Source organism: Protopterus annectens, chromosome 14.part0, assembly GCF_019279795.1.
Source record: "Protopterus annectens isolate FY-2018-M chromosome 14.part0, PAN1.0, whole genome shotgun sequence".
NCBI classification, from domain to species: Eukaryota; Metazoa; Chordata; order Ceratodontiformes; family Protopteridae; genus Protopterus; species Protopterus annectens.
In genome coordinates this window covers 259,981,847-260,002,619 of record NC_056748.1, presented here as the reverse complement: position 1 = coordinate 260,002,619, position 20,773 = coordinate 259,981,847, and positions in this window count along the sequence as shown.

Sequence of the window (20,773 nt, the reverse complement as noted above, 5' to 3'; positions counted from 1 at the left end):
ACTTCTGTGGTCTTTCCAGCTGTTGCAGGTGTTTTGTAAGTTACATTCCAAATGGGGTGCTGTACTCTATGATGGGTCTGATGAGTGATGAGGAGAGGGGCACAATGACCTCTTTTTATCTGGATGTGAACCCATTTGTGATCAGGTGGGCCATGTAGAAGGATTTTCTAACCACTTTGACAATGTGATTATCAAAGGTGAGATTACTATCTACTTGGGTCCCCAGTCCCTTATTATGTCTTCCGTATTTAGGGAACTACCACCTATGTGGTAGATTGTGGGTACTTTGCTTTTTCCAAAGGGGATGACTATGCACTTTTTGGCATTTAGCTTGAGGCTATGATTTTGACACCAGGTATCCGTCTCAGTGAGTCCCTTTTGGAGGAAGTTTGTGTCAGCCAGAGAGTCAATTATAGCCCCTAGTTTGCAGTTGTCTGCGAACTTGGTCAGCCATAGTCCTCCTGTGCTTGCCTGTACCTCTGAGAATTATATGCTGAACAGGAGGGGTCCTAGGACTGAGCCCAGGGGAATGTCACTTGTAACTGGTTTAAAGTCGGACCTAGCTCCCGCAACTCTCACCATGTGGGTTCTGTCCATGAGCCAGTTGGCAACCCATCTTGTGCTGTAGTGGTTTATGTTCAGGCTGGTTAGCTTGTCTCTATTACCAGTATGGGGAAAGGTGTAGAAGGCCTTTGTGAGGTCTAGATAGGCTGTGTGTACCACCTTTCCCTTATCTATAGCCTTGGTAACTGTTTCAAAGAAGTCCACCAGGTTTAGAAGGCATGCTCTGCTCTTAACAAAGCCAAACTGGTTAGGGTCCAGTGTTTGGAGGTTCCCAGTGTCTTTGTTAATGAGCTCCATGATGATGCACTCCATAGCCTTGCAGATCAAGTTAGTCAGGTTTATAGGGTGATAGTTCCTGGGGTCTGTTGTGGCTCCATCTTTGTGGAGTGGAATAGCCATTACTGTGTGCCACTCTATGGGTATGTAGCCTGTGGAGAGGCTGAGTTTGAAACAGTGTGTTTATGTGAGGGGTTAGTTCATCTTTGAGCTTGTGTAGGATGCAGCCTGGGACACCGTCCAATCCCATTGATGCTGTGTTTTTGGCTTTGGAGAGTGCTGTTTTAACCTGAGTGACTGTGATTTCAGGGACTCTACATTCTTCTGGTATGGTTATGGGCCCTTTTTGGGTGAGGGGGGAGTGAAGTTTGTGCTGAACCTGTCTGCCAGGATGTTGGCAATATTGGTCAGTTCAGTGTATTTTGTGCCATTCTGCACTAACTCCGAGTAGATCTGAGCATTGCCTCTTAGATTCCTGACACAGCTAAAGAATGCCTTGTAGTTATCTTTGGAGTCCTTGGCAATTTTTCTTTTGAAGCTTGCCTTGGATGGTTTTATGAGGGATTGTAGTTTCTTGCTGATACTGATCAGGTGTGTCTTCCCTTCATGGGATTTTACTCTTTTCTGTACTAGTTTCCTCCTCCTATTGTATAGCTTGTTTATGGCAGGAGTCCACCAGACTGGTTTCCTTTTCTGGGAGGAGTGAGTCTTGGTTTTGCTTGGGATGGCACGATCCATGCATTCTTGTAGGTGCCCGTAGAATGCATTAGTAAAGGATTTTGAAGCTTGGACAGCGTTATCCCTCAGCATGGGGGCTTTGAAACTTTCCACCTCGGTCTTAAGTAACGTGAAGTTTGCTGTTAAAAAGTTTTTCACAATGGTTTCCTTGTCCGGGGGTGGGGGTGGAACCTGGATATCCAAAGTGATTTGTTTATGGTCAGATCTAACCAGTGGGTGGTTGACCTCCGGTGTGGAACACCGGTCGCCCATGTCAGTAATGACCAGGTCCAATATGTTGTCACCTCTGGTGGGAGTGTTGACCAGTTGAACCAGGGCGTTTGAGTTTATAAATTCTAGGAAATGTGCAAGAGAGTTAGTACTTCAGTAGTTCTCCAAGTTAATGTTTGGGTAATTGAAATCACCCAATATTAGGGTGTTTGGTTGGACCTTTATGTTTCCCAGAGTTTCCAGAAACATGGAATAGGGGTCCTGGGACATGGTGGGTGATCTGTAACAAGTTACAATTTGAATTGCAATTTTGCCCATTGTTATTTGCACGTGGATGATCTCTGAAGCATCATACTTTGCCACTAACCTGGAGGAATGGGTATCCTTGATGAATATGGATACGCCCCTGCCTTTTTTATTTCAATTTGGGTTCTGTGGCCGAAATGTATGGTATAAGTTGTAGCCTGATAGTGCTGGGTGCTCTCTGGAGCCTTAAACCAGGTTTCTGTTACTGCACATATATCGATTTTCTCCATACTGAGGAGTGCCTCGAGTGTGTGCATTTTGAGGTTTAGACTTCTGGCATTGAGCAGCATTACCCTTAGTTTTTTGTTGCTTGTGCTATTTATGGCGGTGGGCTTGTCTTTTGAGCCTTGCCTAAAAAGGCACTATCGGGGTGGTAAGAGCCTTGGCCCGTATTCAAAAGCCTAAGGGTGACAGGTGCAAGCCATCTCTAGCGAAGCAGCATGGCTTGTCGAGCATGTCACCCAGGCAGACAGACAATGGATCCCCTTTGAATGACACCAGAAACTTAGCCAATTGTTGAAATTGAGAATTGATTCTTTATACCATGGTATCATTCTTGGTGAGGGCAGGATGCTACTCAGAGTCAGGGTCATACCGGCCTAGGCTATGTTATCAGAGAGCACTTCCATGTCTCTTTTCATGTAGTCCAGAGAGGTACAGCTCAGGTCATTCACACCAACAGGGACAATGACAGAGTCATATTTGTACTTGTTCCAAAGTGACCTAAGTGCTTGTGTTATGTGGCAAATCCTGGCACCCGCCAGGCAGCTAGCAGTAACCATCTCCTTATTCAGCCTAGTGAGTGGGACGTCAGTGTGCCTGACTATAGAGTCACCTATTATTAGTATGTTGGGTATGTTATTTTGCCTTAAGGTCTGTGATTGCATGGCAGACTGGTTTTGTGAAGTATGTGTTTCATGGTTTGTGTTGGGGGTGGAGTTTTCTTGAATGTTTGCGTTGGAGGTCTCTGTTGGTTTTGCAGATTTTTATTTAGAGCCTCTGAGTATGTTTTCATGTATTTATGTGTGTTTTTTGCCGGTGTTGGTTTAATGGGTCTATGTGAGACTGGTGGTGTGATGCAAGTATTTCCCTTCTCCTCTTGACTGTCTGATTCAGTCTTGGGTTGAGAGGGCTTAGCCTCCAGTTTGACTGTATAACTGCATTTCTCGCATGTATTAGTGTTTGGTGGTAGGAGGAGAGGGTTGTCTGTGTACATGAGGCAGTTATAACATTGCCTCAAAATGCTCAGATTCACCAGTTGGAGAGTACACCTGAAACTGCCCTTTGGACATGCCTGGATAGGTACAGTGAACCGATTTACTGGATGGCTGGTAAGGTGGAATAAAGAGCATTGTTCTTCTATAGAGTACAGGAGGGTCTAGTGCTAGGGTTTATAAGTGCTTGCTATGAGTTTTGAGCAAGTGCCGGGCTGAGAGAGGAATGGCTTGAGTGCTTATGTTGAAAGTTTGTCTAGTTCCAAGGGAAACATTGAAGAGGAGACTTTGTGGAGCTGGGAATAGTTTTACCCTAGCTAACAGGCACTGCTCTGTGCTCAAAACTGGGCAAATGCAGTATTTATAGCAGGGAACTGAAAGAGATAGAAATTAGCCCAAATGGCCAATAAACTACTAATTTCTGGGCTGAAACCACTCCTCCAGGGACAGATAGGCTGCTCAATGTTCCCCTTCCTCACAGGTGAACAAAGAAACTTCCTTCTATCCAAGTAAGGTATGGGCAAACACAGAGATTTGTAACACAGCCCTGAATTCAGCACTAACCTCAAAACTGGACTATACTAGCTTAGAAAGGAGGGAAACAAGTATATATATATATATATATATATATATATATATATATATATATATATATATATATATACATTTTTTTTTCAGAAAATAAAGCAGATACAATCAAAAAAACACTTCAAATGCACAGAAAAGGATGCTTATTGTTATATATCGCAGATCAGAGTTGTGGTCAATGCCCTTAGTAATAAAGTAGGAAAAAACACAAATACAGTAAAAGCAGATTAATAAAGTGCAATTTATATATATATGTGTATATATATATATATATATATATATATATATATATATATATATATATATATATATATATATCTATATATATATATATATATATATATATATATATATATATCTCTAAAACAATAGAAAACGAACAAACTGATTTCAACAAGTTACCCAATTAACCAAAAAAAAAGCTCAACTGAGCCCTGTTTCAGCAGTCTTCAATCAGACAAGTTCTAACTGCACACTCCTGCTACTAGGGTGCAGGGGAACCTTCTCCAAAAGAAGATGGCCTGGATCAGTGCTCAAGTTATATAAACAAAGCTAGATTTATTGAAAATTATTAATTTATATTTTCTTTTATAATCATTTTAATTATTATTAAATGTTTTTCATTACTTTACATTTTGGCTGGACAATCAGTGTATTCCTCAGAGATTAGAGAGTGCTTATACCTGTTTGATACTCCCCAGGTCACCTCGAATGCCTGGCTGCTTCTGGTCATAGCTGTCATTTATTTTGATATTTAATTTGTAATACTTGATCACCCTTTGAATGGCATGTAGACCTGTGCGGCTCAGGTGGCAGTATTTACCATTTTTATTGGGGAGGGGACATGCCTGAAAATCTATGTCAGGCTTCCCATAAGTGTTTGCTTGTGTGAAATTTGAATTTATTTTGAGTGTGAGTGAATCAGAGGTCTTAAACTGGAACATATTGCTCTGAAATGTAAAATAAGGGATTACAGTTGGGGTGGACAGAGGTACAGTACATAGTCCAATCCTAGGAAATAGAACATGTTCCAGTTGTGCTCTTAATGGAAATTGTGAACATTTGCTCGTGTGCACTGTGCTCTGGTGTTTTCTGTGATGCTCCCACACTTGAGTCAGTAGTGAGGATTGAGGCTCCTTAATTATTGACCCTGGTATTAAGACTGGGACATCACATATTGATGGTAGCCTGGTGGAATATTAACTGGAAGTCACAACCACCATACACAGAACATGCAATTTTCAAAGGGAATTATTTTTTGAAGTTACTTGGAGTAGACAATTAGGGACTTTTTTAATATTCTTTTTCTCAAACATTTCAAAACATACAGGACCATCATCACTCAAAAATGCCAAAACATTTTTTTATGTCAACTCTTGTTATACAATAATAATACCTGCAGAAATACCCTTTCTAACAATGCTCAACATAGCACCCTTCTGTTTATATACATACTGCAACTTTTACATTTCAGCACTATAATAAGAATTCACATTTTTGTAGTCCCTCAACCACCACCTTTTTTGGAGAGACTACTACCCTTTTTTTTTACCTTTAACCTTCTAACAGTGCATATACACTAATTAAATATAAAACATCAATTGTGACACAACTCTGCCCCCTAGAAATTGAAATGATACACTTATCGATGTTATAGGTGTTTTCACTTAATACACTTATGCAGCACTTTCTTCCATTCTTTATTCACATTTCCCTACCTTTCTTATCCCCCTGGGCTGCCAGTACATGTCTATAAGTTCCTACATTACTGACCTTCTTCATTTTGTCTCCCCAGCTTATCTGGCCCTTCAAGCCTTTAGTTATATGTAAACATCTGAAGAACTCTTTGTAATATATCTCTGTAAAACATTGTCTGTCTTGAGCATTCTTCTCAACCTCTAGATAGAGAATCAGGGACACCAGACCTTAAAATCAGGGGCAGTCCTGGACACCTAATTAACATAAGATATGCACATTTAAGTAAGCACATTGATGGATACATTCACATACATTCAATTACCCAAAGACAGTGTATCGTTTTAGAGCAGTTTTTTATTATTATTAAAAAGAGTTGCATACATATACAGACATGCTCAAAATACAGGATTATTCATATTTTCACACAACTGTATAACATTAAAGTTAAATATACTTACCCTCATACCCATGAGTTCCAGTTTGTTAAAGATATGTTCTTAAACATTTGCAAAACACAAATACGTATTTAAAAAACAAGTAAGACAATTTACATTCAGACTATTGACTACACAGATTATTTGCTATAGTTCTACATGTCCTGTCCACATAGACATATATCAAAGGAAAAGTTATTCAACTTCAGCATCTTGGCAGGCAGAATCAGTTTCTGCAACTGATGCCATGGAATGTTCCTTGTTATAAGCAGCTGCTGCCTTTTTTGCTGCTTTCAGGATGTCCTTCGGATGTTTCACACAGTAGCAATAATTGTCCTCATGCATCTTTATTGCTAATAAAGAGTTAAATGTTTTTGATCTAAGTGACTGTCCAAGCTCTGTTTTTACTTTGCCAACCATTATAAGTGCCATATCTGCTTCACTGTTTGAGAATGGCAAGCAGATCATACTCTGCATTAGTTGTTTGTTAAATGTAGGGACGTTTTGTACTGCAGGAATACCAAGCACCATGGACCGATACTTTAGGAAATTTGATGTGTCTGATCAGTCATCTTTAACACAGAAAACTTGTCAATCAGTTTGCAGCATTGCACTTGTTAACTGCAAAAACAGAGACAGGTGCCAATATAATATGCAAATAATGGAAGCTGATTTTCTACATTTCAGATAATTTGTACAGAATACAAGTGCACCCAATATCCCAAGAAAGTCAAAAAACAGTCCTGAAATTGGCCTCTTGAAGCAAATTGTACAAATCTGCAAATCCAACAAAAAATGCCTAACACTAATTCCAGGAATCCAGCTTTATTGATAAAGACATTACCAAAAACACACTAGCAAATGGGTAAAAACAAAAATATAAACCTGTCACATACCTCTCAATCTCTTAGCACAAGAAATCTGGATGAAGTATCAAATAATGGGGGAACAAAGGCCAAACATACAGATAGATTTTAAATATTGCTCTTATAAACATAGAAAAATGCTGGAATAACAGGGTATGTGTTGGCATGCATTCTGTGAAGGATATGCAAGTCTAGGACTCAAATGTCTGTCATTATTTAATGACTTCAGTCAGTGATTTGTCAGATAACTTGACATTTTAAGAGGAACAGACTGACAATAAAAAATATCGACCTATACCTCTCAACTTGTTAGCTCAATAAATCTGGATGAAGAATAAAATAATGGTGACCAAAGGACCCAACATACACACACATTTTAAATATTGCCCTATAAATTTAGGGGGGACAAAGGGACAATCATACAGACAGATTTTAAATATTACTCCTATAAACTTAGAACAAATGTTGGAATAACACAATATGTTAGCATGCATTCTTTGAAGGATATGCAAGTCTGAAACTCAAATATCTGCCATCATTTAGTGACTTCAGTCAGTGGTTTGCCAGAAAACAACACATTTGATGATAAAAAAAAAACAAAAATGTAAGGGAAAAAGCTTGACCCATATATACCTTACAATCTGTTATCAAAAGAAATCCAGATGAACCATAAAATGGTATGGGGGGGGTTAGACACCAAGGCCCAAAAAACATGGACAGATTTTAAATATTGCCCCCTTAAACTTAGAAAAAAGCTGGAATAACAGGATATGTGTCAGCATACATTCTGAAGGATATGCAAGTCTGAAACCCAAATGTCTGTCATTATTTAGTGACTTCAGTCACTGATTTGCAAGAAAGCAACATATTTTATGAGGAGCAGACCAAACAATAAGGACCTATACCTCTCAACCTCTTCATAGCACAAGAAATCTGGATGATGCATAAAATTATTGGGGGGGGGGGGGGTGGACAAAAAAGTAAGAATGAAGCATAGGGACAGATTCACTGGTTGATGTCCTCCTCTCCTCAGTGATTTACCAGAATTTAAAATTTAAACTTACCTTCCTTAATCCTCAAAAACGAGCACACATAAATCTCAAAGCTAATGTGCTAAAATATGCTCAGACACTCCAGCACCAGCAGCTGCTCCCTCCAATTAAATCCAATGTTATGGTGATGATCCAAAAAACAGAATGGTCATAATCTTACTTGAGTTGAATCCTTCCTTTGATCTTCTTCTCATGTCCTGCAATGAGTCTTTCCTTCGATCTTCCTCTCAGGTGTGGCAGGCAGTGAATTCTTCCTTTGATCTTCTTCTCATGTCCTACAATGAATCCTTCCTTCGATCTTCCTCTCAGGTGCAGCAGGCAGTGAATCCTTCCTTTGATCTTCATCTCATGTCCTACAATGAATCTTTCCTTCGATCTTCCTCTCAGGTATGGTAAACAGTGAATCTTTCCTTTGATCTTCTTCTCATGTCCTACAAAGAATCCTTCCTTCGATCTTCCTCTCAGATGCAGCAGGCAGTGAATCCTTCCTTTGATCTTCATCTCATGTCCTACAATGAATCTTTCCTTCGATCTTCCTCTCAGGTGCAGCAGGCAGTGAATCCTTCCGTTGATCTTCTTCTCATGTCCTACAATGAATCCTTCCTTCGATCTTCCTCTCAGGTGCAGCAGGCAGTGAATCCTTCCTTTGATCTTCATCTCATGTCCTACAATGAATCTTTCCTTCGATCTTCCTCTCAGGTGTGGCAGGCAGTGAATCCTTCCTTTGATCTTCTTCTCATGTCCTACAATGAATCTTTCCTTCGATCTTCCTCTCAGGTGCAGCAGGCAGTGAATCCTTCCTTTGATCTTCTTCTCATGTCCTACAATGAATCCTTCCTTCGATCTTCCTCTCAGGTGTGGTAGGCAGTGAATCCTTCCTTTGATCTTCTTCTCATGTCCTACAATGAATCTTTCCTTCGATCTTCCTCTCAGGTGTGGCAGGCAGTGAATCCTTCCTTTGATCTTCTTCTCATGTCCTACAATGAATCTTTCCTTCAATCTTCCTCTCAGGTGTGGCAGGCAGTGAATCCTTCCTTTGATCTTCTTCTCATGTCCTACAATGAATCCTTCCTTTGATCTTCCTCTCAGGTGTGGCAGGCAGTGAATCCTTCCTTTGATCTTCTACTCATGTCCTACAATGAATCCTTCCTTCGATCTTCCTCTCAGGTGTGTTAGGCAGTGAATCCTTCCTTTGATCTTCTTCTCATGTCCTACAATGAATCCTTCCTTCGATCTTCCTCTCAGGTGTGGCAGGCAGTGAATCCTTCCTTTGATCATCTTCTTCTCATTCCCATTCAGCTCTTCTGTTCGTCTATACTATTAATAGACATATGATTCTCATTTCTCATGACACGATGAGATGAACTCCATCCTGCCCTACTTCTATGTGGACTGTGGTGACCTAATTGAAGATGAAGAGCACAACAGGTCTGTGTTTCTGCATATAAGGAGAAGGAAATGAAGAAAGTACATCTACAGCCAGAAGAGAGGTCGCTTTACTTCAAATCTCTGGGGGAAAGCACCCAAATCAGGAGATCAAGCTTATTTAAGCATGAAAATCAGTGTTACCATGCAATTAGGATGATTGAGAGCTATGGTCATTAGTATCTTAAGTGTATCTACAGGAGTTTTTCTCCCTAGTCCTACTTTGAAAACCTACTTTTCACAGTAACAGCAAACAAACAAAACAAATAAACAAATAAATAAAATTTCTTCCAGATACAAAAATTGAACTTTGTTCTGCCTTCTCCTCCCATCTTCCTCTCCAGCTAATCCCAAAAGTATGAACTTTCAACATTTGGGACTCACTTCTCATCCTTCCCATTCCTCCATACAACTATTCCACAAATGGTTGACTGCCTAGCACTCTCAAAACATACGCACTTTCTCTTTGTATTCCCAACATCCCCTTTCCACCACCTTCCAATATCTCTGTAAATGAAGGGAGACAAATTAGGATTTCAGGAAATTTACAAGCTGAAGAAGTTGTTTACTGCATGTACAAGTATGGAAAGTAGTGCAGGGGACACTTTGACTCTATTAAGTTAAAACATCTTGATTAACTAGAAAATAAGGGTCTATATTAAATTATCAAAAGCTCCGATGAATAAACGGCATTTCATTGAATACGCCATTCATCGTTTTCTGCTCTTGTGGGGGGCTGCATCCCACCTGACTAATTATATATATCAACTCCAAGATCGCACTACAGTGAGTAAAGGGCAAATTTCCCAATCCTCACTATATCACAATCTCACTATGAACAGTTCAGTGAATGGTATGTTCGATGTAAGAGCATCAAAAATGCCGTTCGATGAAAAGTCTTTTCAATAATTTAATAGGGACCCAGAAAATAAAATGCAGACTGATTTTGCCAAAATAGAAGAAATAGCTGATGAGCTCTGAGAGCTTCTTTTGAATCCTTTGTTCTTAATTTAAATTAATCTGCTGTTGTTTTCCAGGTCTTAACGCTCATTGGTTTACAGGCCTTGCAACAACTGTGTCTGTGATTTTATTTAGTTATTATTTATTGATATTTGCCTTCCAGAAAAGTCCTATTGGGCAAAGGTACCTGTTTTTAGTGGAGGCTCAGAGGAAAAAAGCTCCAGTAAAGAGAATACTTACACAATCATAAGTAATATGCAAGATAAATAAGTAATGTCATTAACTGGCTATAGCTACTATACAAAATTAATGACAGTGATTTACAGGTAAAGACATACAAAAGGAATAACAGTTGCTATAGGAAAAAAATAAAAACAATAATATACTGAGAAAGACTTATAAGAGAAAAAGGCATACATAGGGTATAATAAGTACACTTTTTATTAGTTTAAGTTATTTTAAAAATTATCTGATTTAATCAATTTCATTTGTAGTTTCTAGGTTTTCAGTTCACGGGACCATTTAGGAGCCTACCTAATACCCAGCTGCCCCCAAGCACTGTCTGTTTAAGTGATTTGCTGAAGGTCACACAGTAGGCAAATGAGGGTCAAGAAAATCAAATTCTGTAGCATAGGAACTACAGCTCACAAACTACTGTTTAAGTGCTCTAGCTATTTTAGCAACTCATCTAAGTTTGTTTTGTTATCTGTTTACATTATTTTGTCAGATTAAGCTAAGTGTTGGCTGCATTTTATTGGCTGGCATCTGCAGTGGTGGAGTCCTTTAGGTTTAAAATAGCAGGCAGTTTGCTCAGTTCAGTGCTCTTTAGTGATGGGCTACTTCAAAGACAAAATTAATACAGAAAAGGTGGAGAAGTCTGCACATTCCTTTTCTGTCTGGGTTCTCACTGATTCAGAACACTACTAGGACTTCACTGACTTCCTAGTACTGGGTCTTCCGCATAATAGCTACCTGAGCTTGGTTTCCAGTGAAGGATTGGAATGCTTTATTTTGATTGGGCAGTTTCTGCGGGGGTGTTGGCTACATCTTGACTGCACAGCTTCTGCATGAGCAGACCCTTAAGGTTTAAATCCCTGGAAGCTTTCTCAGTTCAGCACGTTGCTGCATAAGTGCAGCAGCCTGAGCCAGTCTTTCTCCTATTATGTATCATACAAGTGGTCCTAGTCAACAACAGGTAAGGGAACCTTTCATCTTTGTTCCATATGCTATACAATTCAGTGCATTCTTTTCCAGCACCTTGTTTTATTACTGTGATTGATTTTTATACTGCTTTTTCATACAGGGAAATTATTATCTCTGATTAACTTAACAGCTGCACTTCTTGTGAACACATTGCTGAAATTAGCACTTTTGTTCTGCGATGGTGTTGTTGGTTTTAAATAGCATTGCACTTTTGCTCCTTGTTTGTACTGTACTGCTGTTCACTTTTGGTTTGTTGACTGTAGCGGTATTAAGTTTAAATAATACAGAACAATTGCACCTTGATGCATTGGTAGTTTTACTACTGGAATTATTTTAGAAAATACTGCAGTGTTGTCTTTTGGTCATGCTAAGTATATAAAGATAAATGTACTTATTATCTCAGTAACTGACTGCACCTTTGATAATTGGAATTGTTACAATTCTGCTTCTTCTAATTACTATAGTGTTACAGTTTTAAAGCTACTGCTTTATAGTATCACAGTATGGAGTATAAGGTTGCATTTGTGGTCTATTTTTAATACTTGACTCACTGTTTTAATGCACTATAACTGCTAATGTAGATTATATGTAGCTATTACAGCTACTGCATCTGGATCCATTGAGTTAGACTACCCATTGTTCATTGTTTTACTGGCTAGGTAGAAACCACATTAGGCTATAGGGTGAACCTATCTAACTGAATTTATCAATGTTACTGATTTCCTTATTGACCCTACATAATCTGTCAGTATTGCATTTCTTTTTTGTACATTGCAACTGCTACAGTAGTCACAGCTCATTCATTTATCATTTAGCCATATCCTTGTTTATCACCTTTTTCTAGTCCAGTCAGTTATCCTTTTCTTAACCTGTCCTATACCCCTTCGTCTACACTGGACAGTATGCATTATCAGTCAGCTGTTTCCCCTTCTGTAACCAGCATTTGTTGCAGTGCTGTAACTGCCTCATGCTTACTGAAAACTCTTTATTGCCACCTCGCAGTGATTCAGTATGTGAGAAGTGTTAAGTGCTTACTTAAGTTGGAGGGTACATTTTCACCTCAGGACACATTTGCTAAACAGCTATACACATACAGTAAAGAGCATTTCCACTAAACCAACTCATGCTGATTTTATTAAGATAACACTGCTTATCCTCCTCCAAGCTAAACTCTGTGAAACCTCAGATATTGGTCTATAGAGCAACACACCTACCTTCACTCTTCACACCCACATCTAAGACACACACCTCTAAGAGTCACAAGGGTGCAGACTCAAAGCCATTATGGCCCACTGACACTGCAAAGGACCATGATAATGTTTTAGTTATTGGTGACTCTATTATAAGGCATACAGACACCACACTCACCAAGCTGGATAAGAATAGGATGCCAGCTATTTTTCTGGAGCCATGATCCAGGATGTAACAAAAGCTCCTAGATACCTCCATCCTGACAAATATGATTATGACCTGATAGTGGTCCAGTGGGGGTAAACAACCTTCGCCACTCTACTCAGAGGGGCATGCAGAAGAATATGAGTGAGTTTGCAATGCATGTGTCTGAGGCAGGAAAGACACTGGTCTGGAGTGGCATTTTGCCATCGCCTAGAATGATGCCAAGATTCAAAGACAAGATAATTGACTTTAATAATTGGCTTTTTAGTTGGTGTCATTGTGGCAGGATCTAGTATGTGTCATCTTGGGATGATATGATTGACAAGTCTTCCTGCTGTGTCAGGTATGGTGTCTACCTCTCTTGCTAAGGCTTTTGAATTCTGGCTAAAGCCTTTGGTGTCCCCATCATGCCTTTTTTAGGCAGAGTCCACCGTGGGGCTAAGGTTAAACTATTCCCGGTGCCAGAAAGTCTGTTTTCAAATTTTCCCTTAGAACTAGCTGGTTTCTCAGTAGTAGCACTAAAATCTGAATCCTGTGACTATCACTTGATCTATAACCTGCAGGAAAGTACTAGGAAGCCTTAAACTGATAAAAGTACTCACCTCTCCTTGTATATAAGGAGAAAGCTTTGGTAGGCACTAAACAGCATATAATTGCAAACTACCATGCCAAGGTAAGGAAAAACAGCTCTTGTACTCTACAAAAGAAACACCAAACCAGGCATGTCCAAGGGTCAGCTTCCAGTGATTTTGCCAGTCCACCTGGTGAACCTGGGCATACTGGAGCAATGTAGCAATTGCCTCATGTACATAGACAACCCACTCCTCCTACCACTCAACACTACAACCTGCGGGAGATGCACTTACATAGCTAAACTAGAAGCAAAGCTCTCTCCAGCCAAGATTGTGCTAGACAGTCAAGAGGAGAAGGTCAACACCTGCACTATACCGCAAGCAATACATAGACCTTCAAAACCCACATCAACAACACCCACACATAAAAATGGTAAACCCACATATGCGGAGGCCCTTAACATTAACCTGCCCAAGCAAAAAGGACCTGTGAAGCTGATAGGCAAACAAACACCAATTACAACAAAAGTAACACATAGCTCAAAACACCAGTGTGCCACCCAACAACAGCCCCTAAGGCAAGACAACATAAATAAAACACCTTAGTCATAGGTGACTCCATAGTCAGGCACACTGATGTCTCACTCATCAAGCTGGACAAGGAGAAAATTACCGTCAGCTGCCTGTCGGGAGCCAGGATCCGCCACACAATGCATGCAATTGTCCATGTTGGTGTGAATGACTTGAGATGTACCCCCTGGACTACATGAAAAGAGACATGGAAGAGCTCTTGGATCATGTGGCCCAGCCAGGTATGACCCTAGCCTTGAGTAGCATCCTGCCTACACCCAGAATGATACCACAGTATAAAGACAAAATTATTGACTTCAACAATTGGCTAAGTTTCTGGTGTCATTCAAAGGGATCCAATATATGTCTGCCTGGGATGACATGATAGACAAACCACGGTGTTTTGCCAGAAATGGTCTGCATCTGTTGCTCCTGGGATTCAGGTTGCTGGCTAAGGCTCTTGCCACGCCATAGTGTCTTTTGTAGGCAAGACTCAAATGACAAAACTACCACTGTAACAGATAAAAAACCCAAAATCTGAAGGTTATGCTACTCAATGCTAGAAGTCTAAATCTCAAAATGCACTCTCTCGAGACACTCCTAAAAATGGAGAACGTTTGATATCTGTGCAGTAACCGAGACCTGGTTCAAGGCTCCAGAGAGCATATCTGCAATACCTGGCTACAACTATTACCACACTTTTCTGCCACCAAACCAGGACCGAAACACTAAAGGTGGTGGAGTGTCCATATTCACCAAGGATATTTACACCTTCAGGCTAGTTGCCTAACACAATGCATCTGAAATATTACAGGTGCAACTAACTAGGTAAGACTTCAATCCAAATTGTAGCTTGCTACAGATCCCCCACCATGCCCCAAGATTCTCACTACACCTTTGTAAACATACTGGAAAATATTAAGATACAACCTAACACCCTAATACTGGGTGATTTCAACTATCCTGCCATTAATTGGGAAAAATACTCGGGTACAAACACCTTTGCCCAACGGTTCTTGGAATTCATAAATTCCAATGCACTGGATCAACTAATCCATAGTCACACCAGGGGCACAAATATCCTTGACCTGGTCATTACCAACATGGGAGAGCGATGCTTCACACCAGCAGTCACCCCCTCATTGGTCAGGTCTGAACATAAGCTAATCACCCTTGATATTCACATCCCATCACCCCAGTAGGGAAACCTCCATAAAAAACTTCTCCAAAGCCAACTTCATGCTACTCAAGTCAGAAGTTACAAACTTCATGACACCCATGCAGATGGGAACTGAAAGCTTGACTGCCAAATCCTACACTAAGGCACTGCACAAGCATATCCACTCGTGCATAAATTATGCCATTCAAAATAGAACCAAGATGCTCTCCTCCAAAAAGGAAGCCAATCTGGTGGTCCCCTGCCATAAACAAGTTATACAACAGAAGGAATATATAGTTATCCCCTTTGGGAGCAAACATGTACCCATGAATTATCACATAGGTGGCAGTACACTAAACACCAAAAGTGTGATAGGAGACTTAGGGACACAGGTGGACAGTGGTCTCACCTTCGATAACCACATCACCACAACAGTCAGGAAATCCTTCTATGTGGCACATCTCATTACTAAGGCCATTTCATCCAGGAAAACAGAAGTCATTGTCCCACTCTACTCATCCCTCATTAGAACCATTATAGAATACAACACCCCGTTTGGTATCTACCTCACAGGACATCTGCAACAGTTGAAAAGGCTGCAGAAATACCTCACTAAAAGAATCACAGGCCTAAAGCAGATGCCCTATGCTGACCGTCTAAAAAAACTCCAGCTATACTCTGTCGCATATCGTCTACTCAGAGGTGAACTCTGCTTAACATGCAAGGCCATGTCAAATCCAGAGCTGTTAGACATGCTACACTAAAAGAAATCCCAATCCCTCAGAGCCACAAGCTCCAGGGATCTAAACCTGGTCATCACAATGAACAAAACATGCTGGAGGGATAGATTCCTGTCCCAGAGACTCCCCATTCTCTGGAATAGACTGCCCATACATGTCAAGCAGAGCACCTCTTTGGACCTCTTTGAAAGGAACCTTGACAATTGTATGGGAGATAGGAAATTCACCCTAGGGATCACATCAGTCGCCCTGCTAGAGAAGGTAACAGGGAAGTAAAATTCCTGGGAAAAAATAGCTGGGGAAATGTTATGGCTAGGCTTGTATAGGCCCTAGGGCCGATAGCCTAGTACCAGCCTATGAACCTATGAACCTATAATAGGATCATAGTAAGTTTCTAAGCTAATGGCCCTAGCAAATTATACCCTTATTTCAATGATCAGCACAAATTTCCCCCATCCAAGAGGGAAACAGAAAGAACCCCCGGGGTGAGTTTACAGTTACTCATTCAATCATATGGGATCATAGGAAGTTACTAAGCTAAAGAAAGTGCAAACCCATGCCAGTTTGGAAGCCAGTGTGAGAGTCACACTTGCACTTTGGGGAGATATACACACACATACACACAAAGTGGTCTGGAGTGAGATAAGAACCCCTGCCTATCAAGGTTCATACACTACAGATCATTGTTCTTAACACACACACACCACAACTCAAGTCTATAAATTAGTACCAGGCTAACTGCCCTTGTGAGCCATTTCATGCCTAGCCAGTTACCCCACTTGAGAATCAAATCCTGCACCTTGCTGTTATAAGGTGAACACCTTAACCACTATGCCAACCTTCAACCTTTTGTCTAATGGACATTAAACCTTAGTAAATTCTAATTTGAAACACATTAATGTGGCTCTACTCAACAAGAGAAGTCGTAACAAAAAAAAATGCCCAAACCTGAGGCTTTTCTGCAACTTGAACACATTCAAACATGCGTATTTACAGAAACATGGCTTCAGAGCATTGAAAGCACTCCTTCTGTTCCTGAGAATAATGCCTATCACATCTTCAGATCCACTGGCAATATGTGTCAAAGATATCACCACCTCACAACAGATTCCTTAGGACACCACATGTGAACTCCTAGAAGTCCAAATCACCCTAAACAAAACTACTTACCACTGCATAGCTAGCATTAGAATACCCTCTATCTCCCCTTCTATCTTTACACTTTAGTTGCAATTCACATTTGACCCAGTACCTTTCTGCTTCTCAAAGATAAGTATGGATTTGAAATAGCCACTGAAATAAAAAGATAACTGCAAATCATTCTTTAACTATGCCAAGAAGCTAAGAAGTAACATACAACAGCACTTCTTTAGTTTGTGTGTAGTTAAGTACAGAACGGCTTTAGTCCAAAGCTACTGGCAGTATTCATTCAATTTATTGCCTCATGCAGCAATGTTAAAAACAGCAGCCAATTAAAAAAAAAAAGTTCCAAAGAAAATTCTCAAAAAACAATTCAGAAAAAAACAAAAACAATTTTACTTATAAACTGTTTTCAAGCTTGTTCTCGCTTTGAAATCTTCTGTCTTAGCTATTTCTTCTAATTTCAAAAAATAAGAGTTTAAAATTTGATATTACATTCATCAAATTAGATCATATTTCATCAAGTTGCAAGCAATTTACAACAAATATAAATAGCAACAAGAAGCATAAATATAGGAAGCAGCTTGCTTTTTTTTTCTTTTTTTCTTTTTCTTTTTTTCTCTCATTGATGGTTATATTAGTTCCTTTAGTTTTTAGTTGTTTTCTGAAAAATCAACCCTACCCTGAAAATGATGGAAAAACAAATGAAAAAAAGAAAAACAACAAAAAAAGAAAAGCCCAGACAGAGCACCAGACAGATCATATCAGATTCCCTTTTCCTTTTTTATACCTTTTCAGGAACACAGTTCCCTGGAGTGCAACCTCATTGACACTGGCTTCTTACTAGCTGACTAAATGACCCAAATCCTCATCAAATGCAAAACCAACCCACTAGCAAGGCCTATGGTACAAGGCTATCGGCCCAAGGGCCTAGCCAAGCCTAGCCAACAAGGTTCGCCACCCCCAAGTTATTAAAGTTATTTTCCTGTTTCTGCCGCCATGAGCAATTCCGGGAATAACTCTAACCTACACACACTGAGTCTACACAACTGTAGGAATAAGGATTGAAAAACTGAAATGTATGAATAAAAATTTAAAAAACTGAAAAAACACAAAAAAAACAAAAAACAAAATCAAATCCCTCCAAAAAAATTTAAACTTAAAAAACAAACAAAACAAAAACAAAAAAAGCTATATCAGAAACCATAGAACAACCATAGAAACAAATGCCCATAATATATATATGAATGAGATAATCAAACTAAATGTCAACCTATATACCTACCTACTGGCAAACTGACTTACTCTGACAGAAGATTGGAGATGTATTATTGTTGGATCAAAATAGTCAAAAAAAGCAGCATATATCAGTTCCCAGCAGTACCAGTCCTATGACTTTTTTTTTTATTCTTTCTTTGAGTTTAAGACAGATATCATGGCCATGTAGCTGATCAAGTCTGCTATGACTGCAAACTTAGAGCTGTCACTAACTCTCCAACAGACCTCCAAATTTTCCAGAAGGGCCCGACACACACCTACATGTGGTGCCTGGACCACGGCCTTAAACCAAATGCTAAGAAATGCAACAGTGTGTTTCTTTGACAAATTTTGATATCCGTTTTCCACAGAAGTGCCAGCCCCTTAAAAATGACTCAGTCATCAGGGACCAGGGCATTTTAATTAATAATAAATCATCCCTTGGCCACTGTATGTCCACTGCCTTTCGTATAGCTGACTAATCATCAGAACTGTATCCTCAAAATCCAAGAAAGCCATCATCTCACTCTATTCCTCCATCATCAGGCCAATAGACTACATTTCCCCTTTGGTATTATATGTACCCTTCTAACCATATTTTCAACTGTACAGATTTTCACAGAATGTCTGGATTTGTCCCTCATATTTTTGCTCTGTTTCTCATAAAATTCTGGTTTTCCAGCAAATCACTGACAAATCACTGAGGATTCATTCCAGAATATAATGACAGACATTTGCATTTCAGGCTTTTAATCTTTGAGAAAATCCATGCTAATTAAAATCTTGTTATTCTATCAACTTTCTAAGTTTTAAGAGCAAGAGCAATATTTAAAACTTACCCCTATTTTTAGGCATTTGACCAGCCCCCCCATTCTTTATGGTTTTGTCCACATTTATTGCTCTAAGAGGTTGAGAAGTATGCATCTAAGTATATGATCCAACTTCAGAGACAATCAAGGACATGTTCTCACTGAACTACTCTGACCACCTCAAATCTCTCCCTCTCTCTCTCCGATTTCTGTTTCCTATAGACTTTTGAGAGGTGCCTCTCTCTAGCCTGTAGACTCTCAAAAGATCCAGTCCTATGAAATATCGCACTATGAAAGAAATAACACCTAAAACCCTTGCTCAAACTTCCACCAAACATAAACAAGACCCGCCTGCATGCTAGACACTTATCATAAAGACTCCCTCTATTTTGAAATAGACCACTTGGATGTAATGTAAAGTAGCTCCCTGACCCTCTTTAACCAAAACCTGGACAAATGGATGGGCAACTTTGGCTACATTCTGCTCTGGTTCCTCAATCCCTCACTGAAGTGGCAAGTATTCATTCTTGAAAAGAGGTAATTATAAACCAGGGAATTGGTGGCTAGGCTACAGATGGTCTTCTGGATTAATAGTTTTGTACATGCCTATGAGCAAATGACCCTAAGAAGGTGAATCTCATTGCTTAACATACAGAATAAGTTAATTCCAGAAGTCTGGCAGACGCTGACATACAGATTTATTCCTCCACTATGTTTTATTTATGCATTTTAGAAGATAAAGGACTTGCAGAAATACACAAAGTTCATGGCAACCAAGCCTCTATTGGTGTGGTATGTTAAAAGCCTAGAAGATACTGAATTAAGGCCTACAGATTCAATCCGCTCTTGGTCAAAGATAACTTTACATGGCTCAATCAGGGGAATTAAACACCCTCAGCAATGATCTCAAATTCAGGGAAAAGAAACAAAGTATTGAAGCAACAAACCTGCTTTAAAATGAGTTTGGTTAACAATAACAAGTGAAATTTATTCTTGAGTTTAAATACAGTAAACTCTCAGTTGACCGGCATCCATAGGGATTAGTAGATGCTGGATAACTCTAGTTTCTGGTTGCTTGAGAACTACTATTAAAATAGGCCTTATTAGTGTTGTACCCTATATTATTTTCTTGGTGTGACTTGTTCTCAAGTTAGGGAGAGAGAGCATTTATTTCTGTCTTCCCTTTTAAAACTTAAAAAACTTAAGGTATGTTTCTGTGTGGGTAAAACAGAAAGTGCAGCAGATGAAAATTGTACTGTATTTCTTTGATTTTATTTTGCCAGTTGCTTGAGAGTGCTGGTTGGTTGAGTTCTGGTTAACCGAGAGTTTACTGTACTAAGACGTTTATGTAGCTCTGCTTGCCAGAAGTTATATTTTCTCAGATGAAGAAATGTCGACAGATGTATGATTTATTAGGCATGTGAAATGCATAACAGTTCCTTTTAGTTTTAATGTGACTGTGTACAGTATTATGGAACTGCTTACTGTTTTCATACTATCACGAGCTGCATTACTTTAGGTTAGAGTGGAAATGCCTGTGTGTTCTAAACAGTGTGGCTTAAAACAAAGACAAGCCTCTTTTGGTTTTAAAATTTCA